Here is a 25903-nt window from a genome sequence, read left to right as displayed (position 1 = left end):
AATCCAGGATCTATGAAAATGTACCTCCTTTTGGGGAGAACCTTCCATCATCGGCGTCCTCAGAAAACATGAGTGAAGTATGTTGATTATTTTTTAAAGGCTACCAATGAATGGAAGCAATGAAGTGACATGTTACATTCTTTGTTTTTGGATGTGTAGGTGCTATACGGTGGTCACGAGGAGGATGAGTATTCAGACATGGAGGTTGGGTTTGATGAATATAGCGTGGAGGTAGGACTGCATCACAAGGAATCAAGCTCTAAAAATAAGAGCGAAGTAAGTATATAGTTTTAGTATGGCAAACCGTCAATGTTACCGTTGGAACGACAACTTCTATGACTTATTTTCCCTTCATGTGTAGGTGATATCTGGTGCTGACAATGGGCGTGAACATCACAGTCAAGCAGACCCAGATATTGTGAGTAATGAATATAAGATGCACTCTATGGAAGAGCACTGTAAAATACTGGACATGACATTTTCTTCCGAACCGGCGGCTTTTGTCTGGTACAACAGCTATGCGAGAGAGCATGGCTTCAGCATCCGAAAGGACATTTTGAAGAGGGCAAAGCGAGGGAAACGTGGTAAGGGAGAAATACGGTTAAGGCGGTATGTCTGTTCCAGGGCAGGGAAACGTCAGGAAAAGCTTTTAACGCAGGAAGGCCGCAGTCGTAGGCTAAGACCCGAGACTCGTTGCAACTGCAATGCCAATCTCACCGTGAAGCGTGACCTATCGAGAGGAGTATGGGTTGTCAAAAGTTTTTACGGCAATCACAGACATAAACCAGCTAGACCGGAGGAAGTACCATTTCTTCGATCGCACAGAAAGATTAAGCCGTACCAGAGAGCTGAGATACTATCTTTGGGAGCAAGTGGGATGAGAAAGTACATGATTATGAAACACTTTCTCAGAAGACATGGCTACGGTAGTGTAGGCTTCGTAAGGCGAGATCTGTACAACCTATGTTGCAGGGAGAAGAGGAAGCTTATTGTGAAGGGTGATGCTGCCACAACACTTGGTATTATGGCCGCGAGGAAGAAGAGTGATCCTGAATTTTTTTTTGATTACCAAGTAGATGATGAAGGACGGTTGATTCTCAGTCACGGAAGGACTATCAGGATTTTGGTGACATGGTGGTGTTTGATAGCACGTACAAGATGAACCGGTATGCTATGCCATTTATTCCTTTTGTAGGCCGGAACAATCATCGTAAGACTACGGTGTTTGCATGCGCTCTCGTGTCAGACGAGACAGAAGATACATATGCTTGGCTGCTTCGGACATTCTTGACTGCAATGTGTCAGAAGAATCCCAAAGGTCTTATTACTGATGGGGACGCCGCGATGATATTAGCTATTCAGAATGTCCTTCCAGACGTGTGGCACCGTCTATGTACTTGGTACATAGAGAAAAACATGAAGAGACACCTTGGTCATAAGTCGCTAAAGGAAGTTCGGCCATTCTTATACAACGCCACTTCAGAAGCCATTTTTGAGGAAAGATGGAGCGCGTTTCGTCGCAAGTGGGAGACAAATAGTACCCAAGAATGGCTCAAAAGGATGTACAATAACAAGAGAATTTGGGCTGCCGCGTATCTGACCGGTGGATATTTCCTTGGTATGAAAAGCAATCAGAGAAGAGTTTGAACTCATGCCTTCACCTTCACCTTCACCTGGATTATGGTATGACCCTAGTTGACTTGATAATGCATTACGAGAATGCCATTGTTCGCATCCGTGAGAGTGAGGCCGAAGATGACTGCATCTGTTCCCAGAGTTTATCGGTGGCGATTACTCGAATCCAAAGAGATAGAGGTTGCTCTTGCCCATGCCTTCAGTCCAGCCAACTTCTACATCTTGCAGCAGGATGTGAAGAAGCTTGGTGACCTCGAGATTTTTGAGGAATACGTGGGAACAGGAGGCTCTAAACAGTTTATGGTCAAATGGAGGAATAGCGGTAGATACTCATTTATCGTGGAGTATAGTCCTAATCATCCGAAAGAGTTAATACAGTGCAGCTGCCGAAGAATGAATCGTAAGGGGCTTCCATGCAAGCATATCCTATATGTATTGAAGCACCTGAAATCGTCCGAAATACCGGACTGTTGTGTTCTTCGGCGATTCTCCAAACTGGCAAGAAATGGATTGCCAGCAAGGCGCAGAAGCGATCTTTTCACGTACGTTTACTCAGGGCCAGGGAAGCGAAAAAGATACAATGACATGGAAACAGTATCGGCGGAAGCTATGGATGCGGCAGTAGATGATCCAGCAATGTATAATGAGTTCATGGCATATATGAAGGGCTTAGTAGCAAGAAAATATGCGAAAAAGAATGGACATGATGGTCACATAGCCTTCGCTGAAGAAGACACATATGATTTTCATGGCAATGCAGTTCCGGTTGGTGATCCCGATAAGGTTACCACGAGAGGAGCACCTAAGCAAAACACAAAAACTGCACAAGAGGTAAATCACCCCGTGACGAAAAATGGTAGACCACTAGTGTTCGACGAGCGTAAGACCCGGAATCAGGGGTGCACCGCCTGTGGTGTCATCGGTCATAACAAACGGAACAAAAAGTTGTGCAAAAAACATCCAGAGTAAGTGTGCTTACAGATTTTTCTTAGCTAGACCGATTAATTAAATCTATGTTAAACGAGTACTAAATAATTTCGTTTTGTAATGCAGGTATATGGAAAAAGAAAAAAGTAGAAGTGCATCTTCACTACCAAAATTACAAAATTATCGCTTTACTTTGAAGATTATGTATTTACTTCGCCTTAATTGTAATTGACCGAAACCATTTGTGATTCTATACCATTTTTCATTTTTATGTACTTCCATTCATTGTGATTTATTATATAAATTTTAGTTTCAATGTGTTTCCACAACTAAGAAACGTCAAAGAAAATACCACCACGGACTGCCCAGACATGTCACCGGCCTGGCCGGACTAGCGTGTTGCACGTTTTCGATTCACCGGACAGACCGGCATGTTCTCGTGCAAGTCCGGCCTAGGATGCGGACAGGCTGGTGAAAGCGCCGGACAGGCCGGGTAGCGTGGTGTTAAGTTCCAGGGGCTACAGGAACTGCCCGGACAAGTGACCGGCCAGACCGGCATACTGTACTTTACGTCCGTCCAGGGCGCCGGACAGGCCGCGACAGTCCGCCGGCCAGACCGGCGGATAAGATTTTAAGTTCCAGCGGTACTGTAACTGGCCGATCATGTCACCGGACAGGCCGTGCAGCGAGCTTGTTTGGCCGGCTTGGCCATGTGGCTAGCTTCGTTGATTTGCCAGCATGTCCGTCCCACGTGGCCGGCCTGTCCGGCTTGTGTAAGCAACAAGCATATTTCTTTGCCGGACTGTCTGGCCATACTTCCCGGCCTGTCCGGCTGAAGATTTACACATGACAGAGTCAGTGTGAACAAGCAAACTTATTGTCAACGAAATTCACATATGAAAATACAGGAAGTATCACAAGCATTACATTACAAAACAATAGCTAACGGAATGCAACATATAAAATCATACACATGGAATCCAACACACATAGTCTTACACATGAAATCGATGAAACATAGTCTTACACATAGGTAATGGATAAACAAGTTTCACATGCCAATAATAATCAAAGATTGAGCGAGACATGCAACTTTGTCATTACATACCGAAACTATCATTCTACTTGCTTCAACTATGACGGGCCTCGCCTTCATTTCCCTCGAGCTCATCTCCATCTCCATCTCCATCGCTTGAATCGTTGTCAAAGTACTCCGCATAGCGTTTGGTGGGAAATGTATACCTCGGAGAAGCGGTGCTTGATGATGCAACCACTTCATCATCTCTAGCCTGTCCACCAAGTTCACGCACTTGAGCTTTGTACTTTTTGATTTTCACACAATCAACTGATTTGAGTTTGGCTATCTCTTCGACATTGGATTTGCAAATCCCAAAGAGCAATTTTTGAGTCTTTGCCCTCAATTTCTCAAACTTGGAAGGCATGGTACAATGATCACGAGAAGGACCAGCTTGCTTTTTCTTGGAGGGTCGAGCGGCGGTGGCGGTCTCACCAGTGCCATCTGTTTGAGGAGTCCACATTTGTGCTTGCAATCCTTGAAGATCTTCTGCTGAAACTTCGCATCAATGAGCACTTGGATGTATGGTGCATATGGGAAAGTCCTATCTTGCAAATAAGAGGCAAGGCGGATTTGTTCGTAAAGAAAATCCGCCAAATCAAACCTCTCGGTAACATTAGTGTGCATCCGAACCAATAGGTCTATGGCAAAGTTCCTCACCTTCTCCCTATCACCAATCTTAGGAACTAGCGCCATGTTGATGACCTTGTGCATGAATGGATACGGTGCCACAAGTAGAGATGTGCTCTGTGCATTGTCTACGGTAACAACAGCATTCGCACGACGAAGAGGGGCTAGAGCAACACCGGTCATTGAGTCACATGTGTCCGATCTGGCATGGATCTTATAGAGATTTGCATCCGTATGAATATTGAGTAGGCGGGAAAACTCTTCGAAGGTGACACTCAACTGCGTCCCTTCGGTACTCCATACAAGTGACCTGTCATCATCCGGAACAAACCGACACGTAGCATAGAATTGCATTACAGCTTCTTCACTCCAGTCTCGAGAAAGAGTCAAAATGCCACGCAGCCCCATAGCATCAATTATGTCCACACACCCTGGGAAGCTTGCACTGTTGCTATCAATGAACTCCATGTTGATCGATCTCTCGAGGAAGGATAGCATGCTTTAAAATTATGCTTTCATAGATATCTTGGTGCACACGAGACCAAAACCTTGGATCAGTAGCATTCTTTCTTTGCGCAAAACAATCAGCTTTCCTTGCAAGAATGTAATCCTTCCTCGACATTTTCTTGTAGTCTTGCAACTTGTAGTTTTTGGGGTGTTTTGGCCTTCTTTTCTCCATGACTAAGCCAGTACGCATGGGCAATCCACGAGCAGGAGCGAGGAGCACGAGACCGAACAGGAGCACGAGCACGAGAACCAGCCGGCTTCTTAGTTGTTGTGTTGCGGCTGGAATAGCGACGTTTCTGAACTGCCTCAAGATGAACCGGATCCTCATCATCATCCTCATCCTCATCCTCTTGCTCTTCCTCTTCCTCACTTCCACCGTCATCCACGTCCTTACTGACATCCTCATCCTCTTCTGAACTCTCAACCTCAACATCTTCGTCAATTGTACCACTTCCACTTTGTCCTTCATCACCAATAACCGGACGCTTGCGGGGTCGACCTCTTTCTTCACTATCCGAGCTGTCACCACGACGAGTATCTACATTTCAACAAAAGTCTAAATGTAAGGCAGTAAAGATGATACATCATATAGTATAGTTCATAGTAAAAGAGTTAAGTTTGTTTGTCCGGCCAAGGCGCCGGACAGGCTGCAAGAGCCGCCTGGACAGGCCGGCCATGGTAGATTTAAGCCCCTGGAACAGGCCGGACATGTCGCCGGACTGGCCGGCAATTGAGCTTGTTTGTCCGGCCAAAGCGCCGGACAGGCCGCAAGAGCCGCCCGAACAGGCCGGCCATGGTAGATTTAAGCCCCTGGAAGAGGCCGGACATGTCGCTGGACTGGCCGGCAATCGAGCTTGTTTGTCTGGCAAAGGCGCCGTACAGGCCACAATAATTGCCCGGCCAGGCCGGCCAGGCCTATATGAATAATATCTCATATTCAAAATTATGTCTTCTAACATAACCGGAAAAAGAACAAAGATATCTCATTTATCGTCTTTACTGCCGTAAATACACTAAAAGCAAATTGTTTAGCCAAACTTGTCATTCATAAATTAGTAACAAGTGTACCTTGTAAGAAAATAGCATGTATTTGCCAATTAGTTTCATCTACAATGTAGAATCGTACCTTGCTCGAAAATATTTGTTCAACTGTAACTTCCACGGGTAAGAGTTGACATGTATGGGAGACACGGCGGTGCTAATCAAGATATGCTTTCTATGCAAAACCTATGTTGCTACTACTATGCTCAGGTTCACAACGCGGATCTCGTTGCTACAGAGCAGTTTACAAATGTTAAGGATCAATATGCATTGTAAGAAGGGCGATTAAACATAATCTACGCATCCCTTAATCTTCCATTTGACTCTCAAGCTACTGTTAAAGCATGGAATAGAGCAGCCCTATACAGACTACAAAATGACACGATAGTTTCAGGGAAAATTGGAAAACTTGGCACCCGATGCTCGATAAACAACAATTCTCTCCCCAAACAGAAAATCGACCGGCAATGTCAGCCACGTTAGTGAAACACTGAAGAAGTTTTCACAACAGGACCCATGTACCAGAGGAAGCAAAAGGAATCCGGGACCATACCTCTGGGGCCAACATTCTTCGTCCTTGCCATGTCCTACTCCCCCGCGCCACCGGTCTTGACTCGGGCAGGATGCAAAATGATTGGTGGAGAAGTAGATCGGGGGTGGATCTTCGATTTCGGCGGAGAGAAACGACCGGGGGTGAATGGAATGGGTGGGAGGAGGTTGGAGGATGGGAGGAGACCGGCGGTTGTTAGGGTTCGGCGGCCGCGCCCCTCTTCGTGGAATAAGGAGACGAGAGATGGGGAAGATGGAGTTGGCGTTGATGTAGTGGGCCGGCCCGTCAGACAGCGACCGGACAGGCCGGCGCCGTGGGACATCAAGTCCGGCCCCCGCGACGGTGTCTGGACTGGGCCAGAAACCAATAGTCCGTGCGGGCCGGCCCATTTTACACGCCCGGACATACTGGCACATACAAAGCCGGACAGTTCGGCGCATTATTTTATGTAATAAATTATAAATTATAAAAATGATAACCATGAAATAGACAACCAACCTACAAAACCATGGTTAGGAAGGGTGGGCCATCCCACCATGCACAAGTGTGCCAAATATTTGCCCAATCCGAGGTGGTTACATCTACTTCAGGCCATGTTAGACCCATGTTGACCCTAAAACCCTTGTTTCGGCGTCTTCCCACCATGGGATCACCATGAAACAGACAACCAACCTAGAAAACCATGGTTAGGAAGGGTGGGCCATCCCACCATGCACAAGTGTGCCAAATATTTTGCCCATCCGAGGTGGTTACATCTACTTCAGGCCATGTTAGACCCATGTTGACCCTAAAACCCTAGTTTCGGCGTCTCCCCACCATGGGATGACCTTGAAACAGACAACCAACCTAGAAAACCATGGTTAGGAAGGGTGGGACATACCACCATGCAAAAGTGTGCCAAATATTTGCCCCATCCGAGGTGGTTGCATCTACTTCAGGCCATGTTAGATCCATTTTGACCCTAAAACCCTTGTTTCGGCGTCTCCCCACCATGGGATCACCATGAAACAGACAACCAACCTAGAAAACCATGGTTAGGAAGGGTGGGCCATCCCACCATGCAGAAGTGTGCCAAATATTTGCCCCATCCGAGGTGGTTACATCTACTTCAGGCCATGTTAGACCCATGTTGACCCTAAAACCCTTGTTTCGACGTCTCCCCACCATGGGATCACCATGAAACAGACAACCAACCTAGAAAACCATGGTTAGGAAGGGTGGGCCATCCCACCATGCACAAGTGTGCCAAATATTTGGCCCATCCTAGGTGGTTACATCTACTTCAGGCAATGTTAGACCCATGTTGACCCTAAAACCCTTGTTTCGGCGTCTCCCCACCATGGGATCACCATGAAACAGACAACCAACCTAGAAAAACATGGTTAGGAAGGGTGGGCCATCCCACCATGCACAAGTGTGCCAAATATTTTCCCCATCCGAGGTGGTTACATCTACTTCAGGCCATGTTAGATCCATGTTGACCCTAAAACCCTTGTTTCGGCGTCTCCCCACCATGGGATCACCATGAAACAGACAACCAACCTAGAAAACCATAGTTAGGAAGGGTGGGCCATCCCACCATGCACAAGTGTGCCAAATATTTGCCCCATCCGAGGTGGTTACATCTACTTCAGGCCATGTTAGATCCATGTTGGCCCTAAAACCCTTGTTTCGGCGTCTCCCCACCATGGGATCACCATGAAACAGACAACCAACCTAGAAAACCATGGTTAGGAAGGATGGGCCATCCCACCATGCACAAGTGTGCCAAATATTTGGCCCATCCTAGGTGGTTACATCTACTTCAGGCCATGTTAGACCCATGTTGACCATAAAACCCTTGTTTCGGCGTCTCCCCACCATGGGATCACCATGAAACAGACAACCAACCTAGAAAACCATGGTTAGGAAGGGTGGGCCATCCCACCATGCACAAGTGTGCCAAATATTTGCCCCATCCGAGGTGGTTACATCTACTTCAGGCCATGTTAGATCCATGTTGACCCTAAAACCCTTGTTTCGGCGTCTCCCCACCATGGGATGACCTTGAAACAGACAACCAACCTAGTAAACCATGGTTAGGAAGGGTGGGCCATCCCACCATGCAAAAGTGTGCCAAATATTTGCCCCATCCGAGGTGGTTACATCTATTTCAGGCCATGTTAGACCCATGTTGACCCTAAAACCCTTGTTTCTGCTGCCTTCCCACCATGGGATCACCATGAAACAGACAACCAACCTAGAAAACCATGGTTAGGAAGGGTGGGCCATCCCACCATGCAGAAGTGTGCCAAATATTTGCCCCATCCGAGGTGGTTACATCTACTTCGAGCCATGTTAGACCCATGTTGACCCTAAAACCCTTGTTTCGGCATCTCCCCACCATGGGATCACCATGAAACAGACAACCAACCTAGAAAACCATGGTTAGGAAGGGTGGGCCATCCCACCATGCACAAGTGTGCCAAATATTTTGCCCATCCTAGGTGGTTACATCTACTTCAGGCAATGTTAGACCCATGTTGACCCTAAAACCCTTGTTTCGGCGTCTCCCCACCATGGGATCACCATGAAACAGACAACCAACCTAGAAAACCATGGTTAGGAAGGGTGGGCCATCCCACCATGCACAAGTGTGCCAAATATTTGCCCCATCCGAGGTGGTTACATCTACTTCGTGGCCATGTTAGAACCATGTTGACCCTAAAACCCTTGTTTCTGCGTCTCCCCACCATGGGATCACCATGAAACAGACAACCAACCTAGAAAACCATGGTTAGGAAGGGTGGGCCATCCCACCATGCACAAGTGTGCCAAATATTTGCCCCATCCGAGGTGGTTACATCTACTTCGTGCCATGTTAGATCCATGTTGACCCTAAAACCCTTGTTTCGGCGTCTCCCCACCATGGGATCACCATGAAACAGACAACCAACCTAGAAAACCATGGTTAGGAAGGGTGGGCCATCCCACCATGCACAAGTGTGCCAAATATTTGGCCCATCCTAGGTGGTTACATCTACTTCAGGCCATGTTAGACCCATGTTGACCCTAAAACCCTTGTTTCGGCGTCTCCCCACCATGGGATCACCATGAAACAGACAACCAACATAGAAAACCATGGTTAGGAAGGGTGGGCCATCCCACCGTGCACAAGTGTGCCAAATATTTGCCCCATCCGAGGTGGTTACATCTACTTCAGGCCATGTTAGATCCATGTTGACCCTAAAACCCTTGTTTCGGCGTCTCCCCACCATGGGATGACCTTGAAACAGACAACCAACCTAGAAAACCATGGTTAGGAAGGGTGGGCCATCCCACCATGCAAAAGTGTGCCAAATATTTGCCCCATCCGAGGTGGTTGCATCTACTTCAGGCCATGTTAGATCCATGTTGACCCTAAAACCCTTGTTTCGGCGTCTCCCCACCATGGGATCACCATGAAACAGACAACCAACCTAGAAAACCATGGTTAGGAAGGGTGGGCCATCCCACCATGCACAAGTGTGCCAAATATTTGCCCCATCCGAGGTGGTTACATCTACTTCAGGCCATGTTAGACCCATGTTGACCCTAAAACCCTTGTTTCGGCGTCTCCCCACCATGGGATGACCTTGAAACAGACAACCAACCTAGAAAACCATGGTTAGGAAGGGTGGGCCATCCCACCATGCACAAGTGTGCCAAATATTTCCCCATCCGAGGTGGTTACATCTACTTCAGGCCATGTTAGATCCATGTTGACCCTAAAACCCTTGTTTCGGCGTCTCCCCACCATGGGATCACCATGAAATAGCCAACCAACCTATAAAACCATGGTTAGGAAGGGTGGGCCATCCCACCATGCACAAGTGTGCCAAATATTTGCCCCATCTGAGGTGGTTACATCTACTTCAGGCCATGTTAGATCCATGTTGACCCTAAAACCCTTGTTTCGGCGTCTCCCCACCATGGGATCACAATGAAACAGACAACCAACCTAGAAAACCATGGTTAGGAAGGGTGGGCCTTCCCACCATGCACAAGTGTGCCAAATATTTGGCCCATCCTAGGTGGTTACATCTACTTCAGGCCATGTTAGACCCATGTTGACCCTAAAACCCTTGTTTCGGCGTCTCCCCACCATGGGATCACCATGAAACAGACAACCAACCTAGAAAACCATGGTTAGGAAGGGTGGGACATCCCACCATGCACAAGTGTGCCAAATATTTGGCCCATCCTAGGTGGTTACATCTACTTCAGGCAATGTTAGACCCATGTTGACCCTAAAACCCTTGTTTCGGCGTCTCCCCACCATGGGATCACCACGAAAAAAAAAACCAACCTAGAAAACCATGGTTAGGAAGGGTGGGACATCCCACCATGCACAAGTGTGCCAAATATTTGGCCCATCCGAGGTGGTTACATGTATTTCAGGCCATGTTAGACCCATGTTGACCCTAAAACCCTTCTTTCGAGCGGAGGCGGCGGCGAACTTCGATTGGAGCCATATATGGCACACTTGCATGGTGGCATGTCGCACACATGTTTCCTAAGGTCTTCCCATTTTTGTGTGCTTTCCAAGGTCACCCCATGGTGCGAAGGAGCCGAAACCAGGGTTTTTGGGGTTAAAACGGTATTGCATGAAAACCCTAGTTTGGACCACATCCTTCACGCGATCAGCACTGAATTTTGTCAACTTTATGGTATATTAACTTTTTTATTATTTTTTTCTGATTTTAAAAAAGTTGTAAAAATCATCTTTTTAGAAATGGCTCTATTAGGCCTACCTATGGGACCGATTTCTGAGAAGTTGATTTTTTTGACTTTCTCGAAATGGTCCAATCTTGTTTCGCCGAGTTAAAATAGATATATTTCACATGATTCAACAAAAAAAATTATAAAATATGTTACAAATATGAATGAAAAATAATTTGGTAATTTAAACTTATCCGGACAGTCTGGCTGTCTATACGCCGGACTGTCCGGCGTCTTATTTTTTGTTTTGCACTCACGGGCCGGCCCAATCGCGAATTGGCAGGGCCTTCATCGCCGGACAAGATATGTTATTTGGCCGGACTGTCCGGCGTAATCATCTGTTGCAAATACCCCGATTTACGTGGGACAAAACCGCTCCATCCGAGACATGTTGGCCCTATATATATACGCCCCACCTCCACGACGCAACAAATCCACTACTCGTCACCGCGACACCGCCGCCATCGGCAAAAAGTCTCCCGGTCACCGCCTTGCTTCGAAGCGAGGTGCATGACCCGTCGTGGCGAGCCACTCCGACGAGTGCCGTCGAAACCACTCACGTCGCGTCCAAGTTCTGCATCATCTACAACTTGGAAGCATCCTACAAGGTATTACACATCAACCCTAAGGTTCATCAATGTGGCAGGTAGATTAATGGTAGGGTTCTGCAATAGTACAAGTTCATCAATCCTTTGCGTATGTAGATCATAGTAATCTGTAAACAATGGCGAAAATAGGTTATTAGGGTTCAGAGTAGGGTTCATCACTATCCTACGGATCTACCGGACAGCCCGGGTATGCACTACTAGCCTGATCGTTGCTCACCATGACGGCCAGTCCGTTGAGCTCCCGACAGGGCAGTCCGTTCCCCTACACGCCGGCCAGTCCGTCAATGTCTCCGGCAAGTCCGGCGCGCATGCCCGACAGTCCGGGATTTCTAGTCCGGCCTGTCCGTTGCTGTTTCGGCCTGTCCGGGGCATTGGCCGGCATGTCCGGTAATGGCGTTGTATTAGCAATCCTGCCTTAGTTAATAAGTCTAAGATATTATTCTATTGAGACAGTATTACTTATATTTCCATGTCTTCAGTACTTAAAATTCATGAATCAGTAGGGATGCTTATATTTAATTATACACCGCTCTCGCATCACCTTGTTCTAGTCCCATTTTTTTTTACTGTTACACCCGTAGTATCACCACCAAAAAGTACAAAACTTTTCGTTAAATTGACACCTTAAACACAATTGCCAATTTATAATTGCTATAATCATGTATGTTATCTACAGGATGGAAGAAGTTGACGAAGTTCCTTGCTCGGTTGAAAAATGGTGCAGCTTTGTTGACAACATGTCAAACGAACAACGAGGTGCACTTTTTCGCTCCGGTGTACATTGTATGCTCGAAATGCCAAGGATAAAGATGCGACAGTCTATGCTGAAGTTTCTAGTGCAAGCTTTTGATCTTGAAACAAGTACATTTGGGTTAAATGAGGGAAAGGACCATATTTCCCTAGGAGGCAAAGAAATCTACGCATTATTTGGTTTAGAGGACAAAGGTTTGAACGCCGTGGCCATAATTTCTCAAGAAGGCAAAGAAGCGCAGGGACGGATACCACCTGAGTGGCTCGATCCGTCAACAGAGAATCTCTTAATTGATGATTTAATATTGGATGTTGAGCTTCGTGGTGCCTCGGATGACGATTTTGTACCGTACTCTAGTATGGTAATTTCGAAGCCGATGTATGCATTGGTAGAAGACCTCGATCGAGCTAGGAAGATAAACTGGAACTCATTCACTCTGGAGTACACCTTGGAGGGCATAAGGCAGTGTAAAGGTGGACGAGTAATGAGGCAGTGGCCAAAAGGAAACATGGCGGCATTACAGGTAAACCGTAATATTTCTTAGTCAGGTAATATTTAACTGCAGTTTTTTGGTCACAACTATTTCTTAGTCATTCTTAATATCTTTTCTTTGCAGTACATGTATTGGGAGAAGGTGCAACCTCCTGGTGCACCAGCCTTTAACCCATTGGTATGTATGTACCCATTGATGAAGAACTGGACCGAAGTAGAAGGGAAGAAGAGAGACGCCTCCGACGCGCAATATGGCCGTGGGAAGGGAAATGTAAACAATTTTTTCTTGTTCATATTTGTTTCAGCAGCTCATGTTTAACAACAATAAATAATTTGATTTTGTAACATGCAGATTGACAATGATATTACTGCGGAGCATAGACTCTCAAAAATAAACACAGGAAATAGTGTTGGGAGAAAAACATCCGTTTGAAGGAAGGCCACAAAAACTCCTGCGAAAAACCCCCCTTACATGGAGCAACTTTTGGAAAGGGTTAATCGCATGGCTGGGGAGCTTACTCTTGTCCGTAAGCAGATTGCAACTATAGCAGATTCATGCGCAGAGGTAAAAACGTGGCGAGTTTAATTATGCACGGATCATTCATTTTGGACCTGCCATGACACATTTTTTTTCCATTGCAGAGAGTTATTGCAAAGTTAAATCAGGAAGGGATCATTTATAGACGTGAGAACAAAGGCACGTCTGAAGGGGACAAGAAAAGCGAGAGCAGCCAGAAGGGAGTTTATCCATCAAAGTACTTCACATCAGTTCAGAAGGACGAGGATGTTGACGACGATGATGTTAACGAGGACGAGCTAGACAATGCAAATGGCAGCACACCTGCACCACCTGTTGCACGCAAATTAATGATCGATCATCCTCAACCATCTGTACTGTTTAATTGCAGCAAGGGTGACAAAAAAGATCCTATCGAAATTACAAATGATGTTCCCGCTCGATCGTCATCCTCATTATCGTCTTCAGCATTTGTATCTGGAAAGCCAAATGAACCTCAGAAGCGGAAGTGCATGCCATCCGCAAAGGTCCGGTCCCCTTACTTGTCTGAAAAAATGGCAAACAAGCGTCAAATCCGAGATGAGAAAAATTCTGAGGGTAAGTTTGTTCGTGTCACATGCAAATTTCTTAACGACCTTTGCATTTCACTAACCGCAGTTCACCCGTTACTTGTTCGTTGCAGGTAACTTCCATTCATTAGATGCACTACTTCAGGTAAATGATTTGACTGAAGATCACGTCGAAGCTGCCGTGTCACTTGTAAAAGAACTATCAAAGTGCTCCCGATGCCGCAACAAAAAAGTTTACTGTTCTGAAGGACTCGTGCTGACTGCCCACCATGTTGCACCTATTATAACCCATGACTGGTTGATAGGCGATGTAAAAACAATTTTTTTATCCCCGTTGTATTACACAATAACTATCTTGATTGAAGGGCTAATTAGTTGTGTGTACCAATAAATTTTGCAGGTCATCAATGCTTATGTGCGACACTTGTCTCGTCGTGTTCCAGATGATCGTGTCCTATCCACCACATGGAGGTCAACGCATCTCATAGAAGGGAGGACGAGGGGTAGAGATTATTTTCCACCCGGCCACCTCCAGATCGAAATAGAGAAGAATCGAGCCATTCACAGATGCATGGACGAGTATTTCCATATACCGAAGGTACGAGCACATGCAATGCAATGGTGTACATAATTCATTCAGTGTATATTGAAACATACTTACACATTTTTATTGCAGTACTATCTCGCTGTAAACGTTAATGGCAATCATTGGGTCTAAGGATGGCAATTTTATCCATGGATTCGGGTATCCACGGATATCCGGCCCAAAGGGCACGGGTATGGTGGGCTGATTATACCCACGGATTTCATGGGGCGGATATCTAATAACTCATGGGGCGGGCATGGATAGAGGTTTTACCCCATAGATATCCAATAGATATCCAGCTGACATGAGGGTCCCACATGTCAGTGAGATATATGATTTTACCTAGGCCTAGCTGCCATTCTCTTGAGGCCAAAATCACCAAAGGCCCGCTAAGTCATGTAACCCATGATTACCACTACATTCATGGCCTCCCCCTCTGAGGGAGGGCAGCCCTCCCTTCCACCCTCCGGCAGTCCAGCTCTGCTCCACCTAGGAGACGGACCGGCGGGCAGTGGGCTTGCTCTCATTCCATCTCCCTTCCACTTCTTCCGATTCATTGCCCACATAATTATTGCTGAATGTTACAGAAATATTGTCGAAATGCTAATAAAGTGGTGTTGTTACGCTCTAATATGTTATGTTCATGTACATAGTGTGTAAACACATGGATATCCATGGATATCTGGATATCCGGTGGATTTGGATTTGGAGCGACAACCATGGCCATGGATAGTTTCGTGGGCGGGGCAGAGCGAGGTTGGTGGATTTGGGCATGGATCTGGTTTTGGCATATCCGCCCAAACCCGCTCCATTGCCATCTGCATTTGGGTCACCGTCGTGATTCATGTACCCAAGAAGGAATTTCAAGTATTAGATTCCCTCTATGTTCTTCGCAGTTACATACATATCAAGCATTGGTATGTTTTCATACTACTTTACTGTGTCATAAGTATTTTGTTAAAATATTAATCATTACTTACTTAATCTTAACTACTTGTTTTACTTCAGAGAACCGAAATTGCTTATGACATAGCAAAAGCAGATCATGGTTTTCCTGATCCTTCGAACTGGCCTATAAAAGAATACAAAATGCCAAGACAAAAGGATGGGTGAGTACATGGGGCAACTAATTTTCATCTATATTAATATACAATGCAATGTTACTTACTGTTTTTTGCTTGTCTTGTATTATGACAGAAACTCATGTGGACTTTGGGTCCTAAAATGTATGGAAGAATGGGATGGAGATGAATTTAGAACCACTATTACACAGGTAGGTAAAACAAAATTCTACTTACATGATGAACTAGCAGCACATGTCATAACATGTTCTCTTACTTTATTTTTGCGGACACTCGTTGACTCTACCAGAGAAGTTATGGTCGGTGAAATAATTTTTTCACCTAGTAACGAGCTGGATAGGATCAAAGATAAACTACTCAACCCCAATGGCGAGGAAGATGATGCTTAGGTCCAAGGTCTAGTGGATATGGTCGGGTTTTCGTCCCGTAGAAGGTTTCCCGGCGGTGTTCAAGACTTAGTTCATTTTATGTTCTATTTTCAGTTAGCTGTGTAATGACTTCGAAACTATACTTTACAAGACCTATTTGCGTCATATGGAATACCATACTTTGTGGAATATGTATGCAATCATCAAGTGCCGGATAGTCTCACTATTGTCCGTGGACATCACTATAATCTTTATTGCGCAGAATTTGTTGTCAAACTTTTGCAAACAATCCGTTAACACCTTTGCGGATGATAATAACTTGGTATGAAAAGCTTTATCTCGAAATACTTCAGGTGAAGCAAGTTACCCAAAACCAATTGTGTATTGACTTTCTGAAAAATAATACCCAAACATTAGGATTTATTAATAGCTTAGGTCAACAAATTACTGAACTGGTACAAAAGGGATAACACTAGCCTCATAAAGTGAGTTCACAAAAACCGTTTCGATATTTGGCGCAATGGATAAAACTTTGGTACTTGTCATCTGCATTTTTCTTCACTTGCAATGAACCTTCAAGAGAGATAGGCGAAGGAATTGGACATTGCATACCAGGAAAACCCAAGCTTGAAAGAGAACTTTACATCTGTCCTATGAGAAATGCTGGTGTTAATTCATTGCCGGACAGACCGGCGAAAGACTCCGGTCAGGCCGACAGAAGCTGCTTCCTGTAAGTCTTGTCCCCGGACATGCTGGTGGCTGTGGCCGGACAGACCGGAATGCAGTGCCAAAAGCCTTTGGATATTCGTTAATTATTTTCCGGCCTGGCTGGTTCTCTACGCCAGTCAGGCCGACAAAAGATGCGTACAATAACTCCTTGGCCGGACAGGCTGGTCTTCTGGCCAGACAGGCTGATAGAATTAGCAAATGCCTCTGGAAATTTTATGTTCCTAAGGCTGGTGCCAATGCATAGCCTCACTCTCACCCGCCACGTCAGCTTTTTTCCTCACTCTCACCCCACTCTCACCCCACGGTGCCAATGCACAGGCTATAGTGCCAGCTTTACTTCTCTTTCCTCCACGTCAGCTTTTCTCTCTCCTTGCCATCAGCATTTCATTTTCAGATTACAACAATATAAATAATGCAAGGAAATTATTTTATTCAACTAAAATTGTTACCGATTACATCATAAAAAAAATTACATAAAAATTTGAAAAGATTACATAAAAATTTGAAAAAATTACATAATCTAGGCATTAGCCCACACATGCTCCATCAAATCATGCTGGAGTTGTGTATACATCGGTGACTCCCTCATTTCGGTGTCCATCTGAATCATGGCTGCTAGGCTTGGTGGTGCATGGTGGTGTATTGCAGGGCCGACATTTGAAGCAACTGTCTCATAGTTGTTCTCCAAATTTGTACCACGCTCATCATCGATGATCATGTTGTGCAGAATGACACATGCACGCATGATCAATCCAAGAGTACGCCTTGAGTAGGAGCGTCCCGGAACTGCTAGAATGTTGAACCTAGCCTTCAACACTCCGAAGGCACACTCGACATCTTTGCGCCAAGCTGATTGAGCAGCAGTAAACACTTGCTGCTTTTCACTTTGTGGAAGAGTAACACCTTTCATGAACACCGGCCAGGAGGGGTAGATGCCGTCGGCAAGGTAGTAACCATAGTTGTACTCGTGTCCATTCACCGTGAAGTTCACTACGGGTGCTTCTCCCCTAAGCACATCAGTGAACAACGACGACTGGTTGAGTACATTGAGGTCGTTGTTGGACCCGGCCACTCCAAAAAAGGCATGCCAGATCCAACGATCATACGACGCAACGGCTTCTAAGATTATGGTAGGGTGTTTGATGTTCCCCCTTGTGAATTGACCGGCATGAGTGTAACAACCCAAAAATTTCAAAACAAACAAATTGAATTTCCCTAGTTCCAAATTTTGGAACCAACAAAAACTTTTGTTAAAATAAGATTGATACATTTAGATCTTGTTTAAATCTAGTGTTTTGCCATGATGAGTGTTATTATGCTTATGTGCTAAACCCTAAAACCCTAAAGTGATCAAGTGAAGATCACCAACCCAATAAAATCAAAGAGAAAGAAATCAAATAAGAAAAACCTCAAACCCTAACCTTCTCCGAAATCATTTTTGGATATATTTTGAGAAACCCAAATTAAAATAAAAGACATATGGGGACTTATAGCCCTAATAGGTAAATCTTGTAACCCTACCTTTATTAATTATGCTAAAGGGTGGTGAACCAATGTGAACCCCACTAAACCCTAAACCTCACCCCTCCTTTCACCATATTAATTATAGTGAAATAAAAAGAAATTAAATGGTATGAGGTATATGTGCCTATGGCTATTTTTATAAAACCTTACCCTAAGCCTTTCTGCATTGCTTAGAGGTTTGGGAAATCTTCATACCCCTTACCTAGTACCTATCAAACCAAATCCAAGGGATATTCCAAAAGAATTAAAAAGAAACAAAAAAATGCCATAGAGGCAAATGAGAGTAAAATAGCAAATTTGGGAAATTAAGAATCTTGACCCTAGGACTTGTGGTGAATAGTTGGATCACTTCCATATACCCTTTCAATACTCAACAACATCAAATGGGCCAAGAACACTCAAGTCAAAAATCAAATGCAACATATGCATAGAGGCATATGAGACACATAGCCATTTCTCCAATTTTTGCCCTATGTCATTAAACCTTGACCAAATGATGTGCAACCATTTATAAACTTCATATAACCCTAATTTGACCCTAACCCATGTCCAAGTGAAGCAAGATCAACACTTTACAAAAATAATAAAAAGTGACACATCACCTCTTATGTGTTATGGCCATTTTTGCAAATCTTTGACCAAAACCTTTTGAAATGGATTCAATGGTTTGAAAATGTTTCTAAACTAATAAGAATCACATTAGAGTCAACAATGGTCAATTCAAATAAAGAGAAATCACATAGTGAGAAAATCCCCAAATTTCACTCACATACACTTAGCCCAAATTGCAAATCTTCACCCAAGGCCACCATGGCTTGATCTCTTGCTTGTAGAATACTTATATATGATAAACAAACACATTTGCATCAAAGAAACAAGAATCAAATCAAAGGAAAATTCAAAACTCACATACATGTGATAATGGTCATATGATCCATTTATAAAATCTTCCCCACTTTACACCCCTGCCTTTGACTTTTCTTCAACCAAACTTGGTCAACTCTGACCATGTCATCCAAGACCATGTTAAGATCAACAACTTTCATGTTGACCACCACCCTTCATGTTGACTAGGTTGACCAGAATAGAGGAGACAAGTGGAGACTTTCAATTAAAGAGAAGATGAACCACATTTTGAGATCTCACAAAACTTCACCAAAATGATCACCCCCACCACCATTCCACTTCTATGAATATATAAATGAGATCCACAAAAGGATTTTTCAAAATTCAAAAATATTTCTCTTTCGGCCATTTGGTCGAGCACCTTGCAGGCAGGGATAAACTTTGTGCCCATACCTCATTTTCACTTTGGACCAAGTCCAACACTGACCATCTCTGAGGCCCCGGAGCTCCCTCACACCTCCCATCACCAGTACAAGCCACCGCACCCTCTCTCTTGGTCACCATGACCAAAACACCACCCATGCCGGCCACCATGGACACTCACCATGCTCACCCCTCTCCTCTCCCATCCAGGCCACATCAACATGTCACCTAGCTTCCCCTGACCCTCCTGAAGCTGACCATGCACGCGCTGACCCGAGACGACGTCGGCATTGACCAGCAGCTGCGCGCCCAGACCACGCCCAGAGACGCCCACGCGCGCCAGGACGCGCACGCTGGCAAACCTGGACGCGACAGGACGCCGCTGGCCCCCGTCGTGCTGACCTCCTCCCGTCCTCTCCCTCTCTCCTACGCACTCACCGTGGACCCTGCAACCTCCCAGACAACGCCATCTCGCCGCGGGAACCCTGTACGTGACGCCACCGTCGACGACGTGCGCCGGTACCCGCGACAGAGACCGCACGCGCTCGTCCTCGTTTCTGCCTCTTTTTCATCACCTTCAAGCCCCACGTCGCCGCCGTGACGTCGCCGAGCCAGGAGCCGCCATCGCCGGTGCCCGAAAACCACCGTAACGCCATCGTCATCGACGACCGGCTCCGCACCCTCGGCCTCGACCGCCCGCTATAAAAGGAGGGCGCCCCTGCCTCAATACTCCACACCACCTCGCTCCCCTATCTCTCCTTGCTCTCCTCGCACCTTTCCCCCGCACATTAGCCACCACGCCGCCCCAATTTCACACCCGCAGCTCGCCGGAGACGCGGAAGACGAAGCCGTCGATTTCATCCACCTCGGGAGCCGCCGCGACCCTCCCTCGACTCGCCGTCGTCGACCGGTCCGTTTGCCCGCCTCGCCGACCTCGCTGGACGCTCGGTAAGCCGCCCGTCGCCACCCTCCCGGCCGCCGGTAGGGTTAGCCCTCGCCGGAGCTCGTCGACGAAGGGGACAAACCCCGGCCGTCCGATCTCTTTAAATCCCACGGCCACCATCGCTCCTTACCGCTTCGGCGTGTTAAACGCCCGGACAGTGGACCCCACCGCCGGGCGGCCCGCTCGCATCGCCAGCGTAGCTGGGCCGGCCCAATTCAGTTCCCGCCCCCGTTTAAATTCAAAATAGTTTAATTCTTTTCCATTTATTTTGCAAACTGGTGTCAATTTCAAAATTTAATAGATCAAAATCTACTGAGCCAATTTCAACAAATTTAATATATTTAGAAAGCTCATGAAAGGCCCCATCCAACCCCACTGGATTCAAATCAAAATATGTTGTAGACTTACAGTGAGAAAATAAACAAGACAGGGACTCTTCTGCCTTAGAGTAATTATTAAAAATCAACCCTTTTGAATTTTGGAGTGATTCCACTTCTCAAAATTCACTTTTCAAATACTCTAATTGATTATGTAAAAATATGATATGGGTACTGTACATGATCATGGGCTAAACTCCAATAATGGCTATCCGGCCATTTCTAGCTCTTTTAAACTATTTCAATAATAGTATTTAAATTGTATGAGGTGTAGCATCTCATTTAATTCATTAATCCAAGTGATTCAATGAGAGTTGATGACACATGTATTAATGACCCATAGGTGCTCGGTTTGAAAATATTAAACCTTTCATAGTAGTTTTGAATTGTTCAAAACTACTTATTAAATCATATGAGATGCTTTGGTCTCATTTAAATCCTTGTCTCAAGTAATTCTACATGAGGTAGAGACCATGGTCTATTAACTCTCATAGTGAATTATTTGATGATATAAAATCATTACTATGTCGGTATTAAATTGTATGAGGTGTTCACCTCCTTTAAATCATTTTCTCAAATGATAAGTATGAAGAGGTTGACTTTGGTCAACCTAGGTCATATATTATTCATAAGAGAAATTAAATCTTAATAAGATAATGAGAGGAAATTATTTCTCTAAGTAGTTAAAAGTAACACCTTATTTAGTATGAGAGGAAATTATTTTCCTAAATAAGAAAACAACACATTTACCCACTTAATAGTAATGAGTGATGCTAGTTTACTTGTGTAAATTATATGAAGTGTTTCACTTCATTTAAATCTTGTCCCAAGTATTATCATATGAAGTTTGAACCCCTGGTCAAATACTCTCACATGAAATACTTGGAGATTTAAATCATAATAGGCATTATTAAATGGTATGAGGTATCCCTACCTCATTTAAATCATTTTCTCAAATGATGATGATGAATGGTTGACTTAGGTCAACATAAATTCCTCTGTGATGGTTTGAGAAATTAAATCTTAAAGAAGATTCAATGAGAGGAAATTATTCCTCAAGAACTATATGGAAACTATCATATACATATAAAATGAGAGAAAATTATTCTTCCCGAAAGCAATACCACCAATGCACCAAATTGTATTAATTATGTGAATAGAATAGTTTGTGTGAATATATGTGATGTTTGGAATAGCCAATGAATTGTTTGGTGATTGTATCCTCGTATTCGTATTTTAGACGCTAGTACCGAGGAGTATCAAGAGGAGGAGGAGATCTACTTCCAGGAAGAGGAAGACCACTTTGATCAGTACACCACTCAAGGCAAGCTAGACTAATGCAAGCTGATATTCTTGCAAGCTTTTACCCATGCAAGCTAACATCCTTGCAAACCATATTATGGCCAGCAAATATTCTTGCAAGACTACCCAAGTGCAAAGCTCCACAAGAGCAAGGCACCATTACTTTTTACTTTATACTTATGATCCTATTTCCCGGTTTTACTTTACAAGCTTTTGTATTTGATTATTTATAACTTGCTTTTATAGTTAACTTTGGTCTAGAGATAGAATACTACAAGAGTATCAAACTTAGCCTAGAAAGCTATAAGCTAGATAGCACCCCTCATGACTAGTTGCTAGTGCTAAACAAATAGAATTGACTACTCTAGATGGGATCATGTGAAATGAATGACTTTGAAAAACCTTGGAATGATGATTCATTCTATTGAAAGATTTTTGAAGGTGAATATGACTGGTGAATGACTTGGTGAATTTTACCAAAACTGATGGTTGGATTCGGATGCGATACCATTCCAATTTAGCAAGTACCCCCACAATACCCGATATGGGTAGGGCTTAACTAGAAGTTTATGTATCTTAGTATGGGTTCCCTCTAAACAAGCGTCATCGGGGTTAGGCTGGAGGCTGCCTCTACAACAAAAGAAATGATGAGAAATGACGTGAAACGAGGTGAATGTCCGGCCCAAGCCTCGTGCGGTTCCCGGGCCGACGAGTTTGTCTTCACCTGGGAGGCCAAGCTCATGGGGAGAGGTGCCTATACTAGGGTATGTAAGTGAAAGGTTATGGTTGGTAGTCCGCACACGGAGTGTGGTAAATCAGGGCCAGTTAACCCTGACGGATTATTGCAAATGTTGTGGCACAAGTGTACGACCTCTGCAGAGTGTAGATCTATTCGAATAGCCGCGTCCACGGTTATGGACGGTTGGAAAGGCCATACTGTTCCGTCATCAGAACTTTTCAAAAATGTGACATGTGAAGGGTGACTTGTGAATTTTTGAACTTGAAAGGTGACTTTGACTTTGAATCACAACAGAGTTGTGGGAATGACACTAATGTTCCCACCTGAGTAAGTTAGGCAAATGAAGAGGTTTTGGTTTACTAAAGTGCTTATGAAATAAAACTGGCTTTATGCAAATGAAACTAGAGCTTAGAACCCCCTTTACTATAGTTGATAGTGCTTACATTAGTATTAGTTTGCGAGTACTTTAAAGTACTCATGGCTTTGTCCCTGGCTATTCAAATGGCCAGACTATGAAGAGGAGTACCAGAACCCGGAAGAAGGACAGCAGGACGTCTACGACAACTAGGATCACTCCTGACGTCAACAGTTGCCTGTGGAATAGATGGACTACTACTACGCTACTTCGCTTCCGCTATGTGTTTTGTAATTGATCAATAGATCAACTAGTATTGTAATGAGACCGGATCATGTGATCCCTTGTTGTAAGACAATTATGCGTTGTAATGAATGATGTGTTGTGATATTAATCTATTATGTCTCGCAAAAACAATATTCCCGGGATTGCGATGAATGGCATAATAGGCATCCGGACTTAAAAATCCGGGTGTTGACAAGTTGGTATCGAGCCATTGTTGACCTTAGGAGACCCTAGTTAGAATGGACGTACGTAGAACTTAATTTCAAAACTAAAGAAGTGAATATTTGTGAAAAACTTATTCTCACTCTTAACCTTGAAATCTTTTTCAAAATGAGAAATTCATACTCTACTTCTTTGTAGCACTATCTAAAATTTTGCACACTTGACTACTTCTTTAACTTACTTACCCTACTTGCTCACAGATGAAGTACCAATGGGAAACCTATAAGCTTGGATCCGGAGACGACAAAAGTTTCGAAAAGGAATTGAAGCAACTGGTGGACTATCTAGGACACCCGTATCCCGAGTTCTTCGGAATACCCCTCAAGGCTCAGTTAGGAGAACCACCTCGGTGGGACGTTTCTACCGATCTACGAAGGAAGCTTGATGCCCCGGTATGGGAAACCATATGGTTTTCTGTAACGGGAAACACTTGGAAGGAAGGACTAGACAAAGCTATGCAAGAAGCAATTTCCCGTCTGTGTGGACAAAATGAGGACAAGATCAAGAACACTCGCTTCATCTACTACCCAAGACATGACACCATGGGAAGACCGATGACCATGTCCCCACCCCAACCAAAGATGAACCCCTATGAAGCACCTCAGGACTTCAGGCAGTACAAAACCCGCAGGGATTTGGACAATGCCCTCGCCTCTCGCCAAGCACCTCACCCATGAAGAAGAAGAATCCAACTGGAAGAGTAGTATCACCCCAGCACTTAAGTAGGTGTGAGTTGTATCAGGATCCCCCTTGTATCGTAGAGCGAATGAATGGTTCCTCAAACCAACGGAGTGTTAGTTTTGTAATGTGTGATGCTTGGTATGAATGAAAAAGTGTTGTTGGTTTCTACCTCCGCAACACTACACAAATTTCCAATATTATGAACTTTTCAAACTTAACAAAACAAACCATAGAAATTTCCCTCTTATCTTATCATATACATCAATGTTCAGATGGCCCCTCCTAATCGCACCGACAACGCGATGATGCAACTGCTGCAAACCCTGCTTGCCGACCGAGAAGTCGAGAGAGCTGAGCGCCAAGCAAACATTGCTGCACTGCAACAGATAGCTCAAGGCCATGGAAACCACGATCACCCTGGATCGAAGCTAAAGAACTTTCAACACACCAACCCTCCGGTATTCAGCAAGACTGAAGAGCCCCTAGATGCTGATGACTGGCTCCAGACCATGGAGAACAACCTCGAAGTTGCGCAAGTGGAAGCCGCAGAGAAAGTGCTGTTCGCCACGCACTACTTAGCAGGACCAGCCAGAGCTTGGTGGACCAGAGCACCCGTGCCATGAATGCGGGACAGATGATGACCTGGGAAGACTTCAAGCTGAAGTTTAGTAAATATCATGTGCCCCAAGGACTAATAAAAAAGATGAGAGACGAGTTCCGTGAACTCAAGCAAGGAAGGATGTCCGTGGTAGAATACCGCGACAGGTTTCTCACTCTGTCAAGGTACGCCCCGGACGAGACCGACACCAATGAGAAGAGAAAGGAAAGATTTCTGAACGGACTGCACGACGAGATGCAAACTGTGTTGGTGAACATTCCGTTCGCTGACTTGGAAGCCCTCGTAGACTCAGCCATACAGATGGAAGGAAAGCTGCATCAGGCCAATGAGAACCGCAAGAGAAGAATGATGAACCAGAATGGACCCCACCATACCCAGAAGTACCGCAACAACTCCTCTGGAGGATTTACCCCAAGATACAACAAGCCCCCTACCCAGCATTATCGCCCCAACTACACCAACAACAACGGAGGACCCCCGAAGCCCGGAGGCAACAACAACAACAACAACAACAACAACAACAACAACAACAACAACAACCCCAATACTGCCCCGAGGACTGGAAGCACTGCTGCCCCCGTCATTCCCAAAGACAAGTCCACCGTCAACTGCTATGAATGTGGAGTTGTGGGTCACTTCTCCAAGGAGTGCCCCAAGAAGCTTGCCAGGATTGCCGCCAATACCCCTGCACCTGCTCAACAACAGCGCCGCTTTGCTGGAAGAAAGAATCAGAACAACAACAACGGCCGTCTCTACCACATGACTGCCACTGAAGCTCAG

At 45.0% G+C, this 25903-nt stretch overlaps 1 long non-coding RNA gene across 1 annotated transcript; it reads left to right on the top strand.

Moving 5' to 3' along the window:
• The first annotated feature begins 13191 nt into the window (after window positions 1–13191).
• Window positions 13192–13673, top strand: LOC124651169. Its single transcript, XR_006987298.1, has 3 exons — window positions 13192–13227; window positions 13309–13521; window positions 13601–13673. It is a non-coding gene; the product is annotated as an uncharacterized LOC124651169 (long non-coding RNA).
• Window positions 13674–25903: the final 12230 nt, after the last annotated feature.

Source organism: Lolium rigidum, chromosome 5 (assembly GCF_022539505.1).
Source record: "Lolium rigidum isolate FL_2022 chromosome 5, APGP_CSIRO_Lrig_0.1, whole genome shotgun sequence".
NCBI classification, from domain to species: domain Eukaryota; kingdom Viridiplantae; phylum Streptophyta; class Magnoliopsida; order Poales; family Poaceae; genus Lolium; species Lolium rigidum.
Note: the sequence above shows the minus strand (reverse complement) of the source record. Positions and strands in the feature narration are given on the sequence as shown.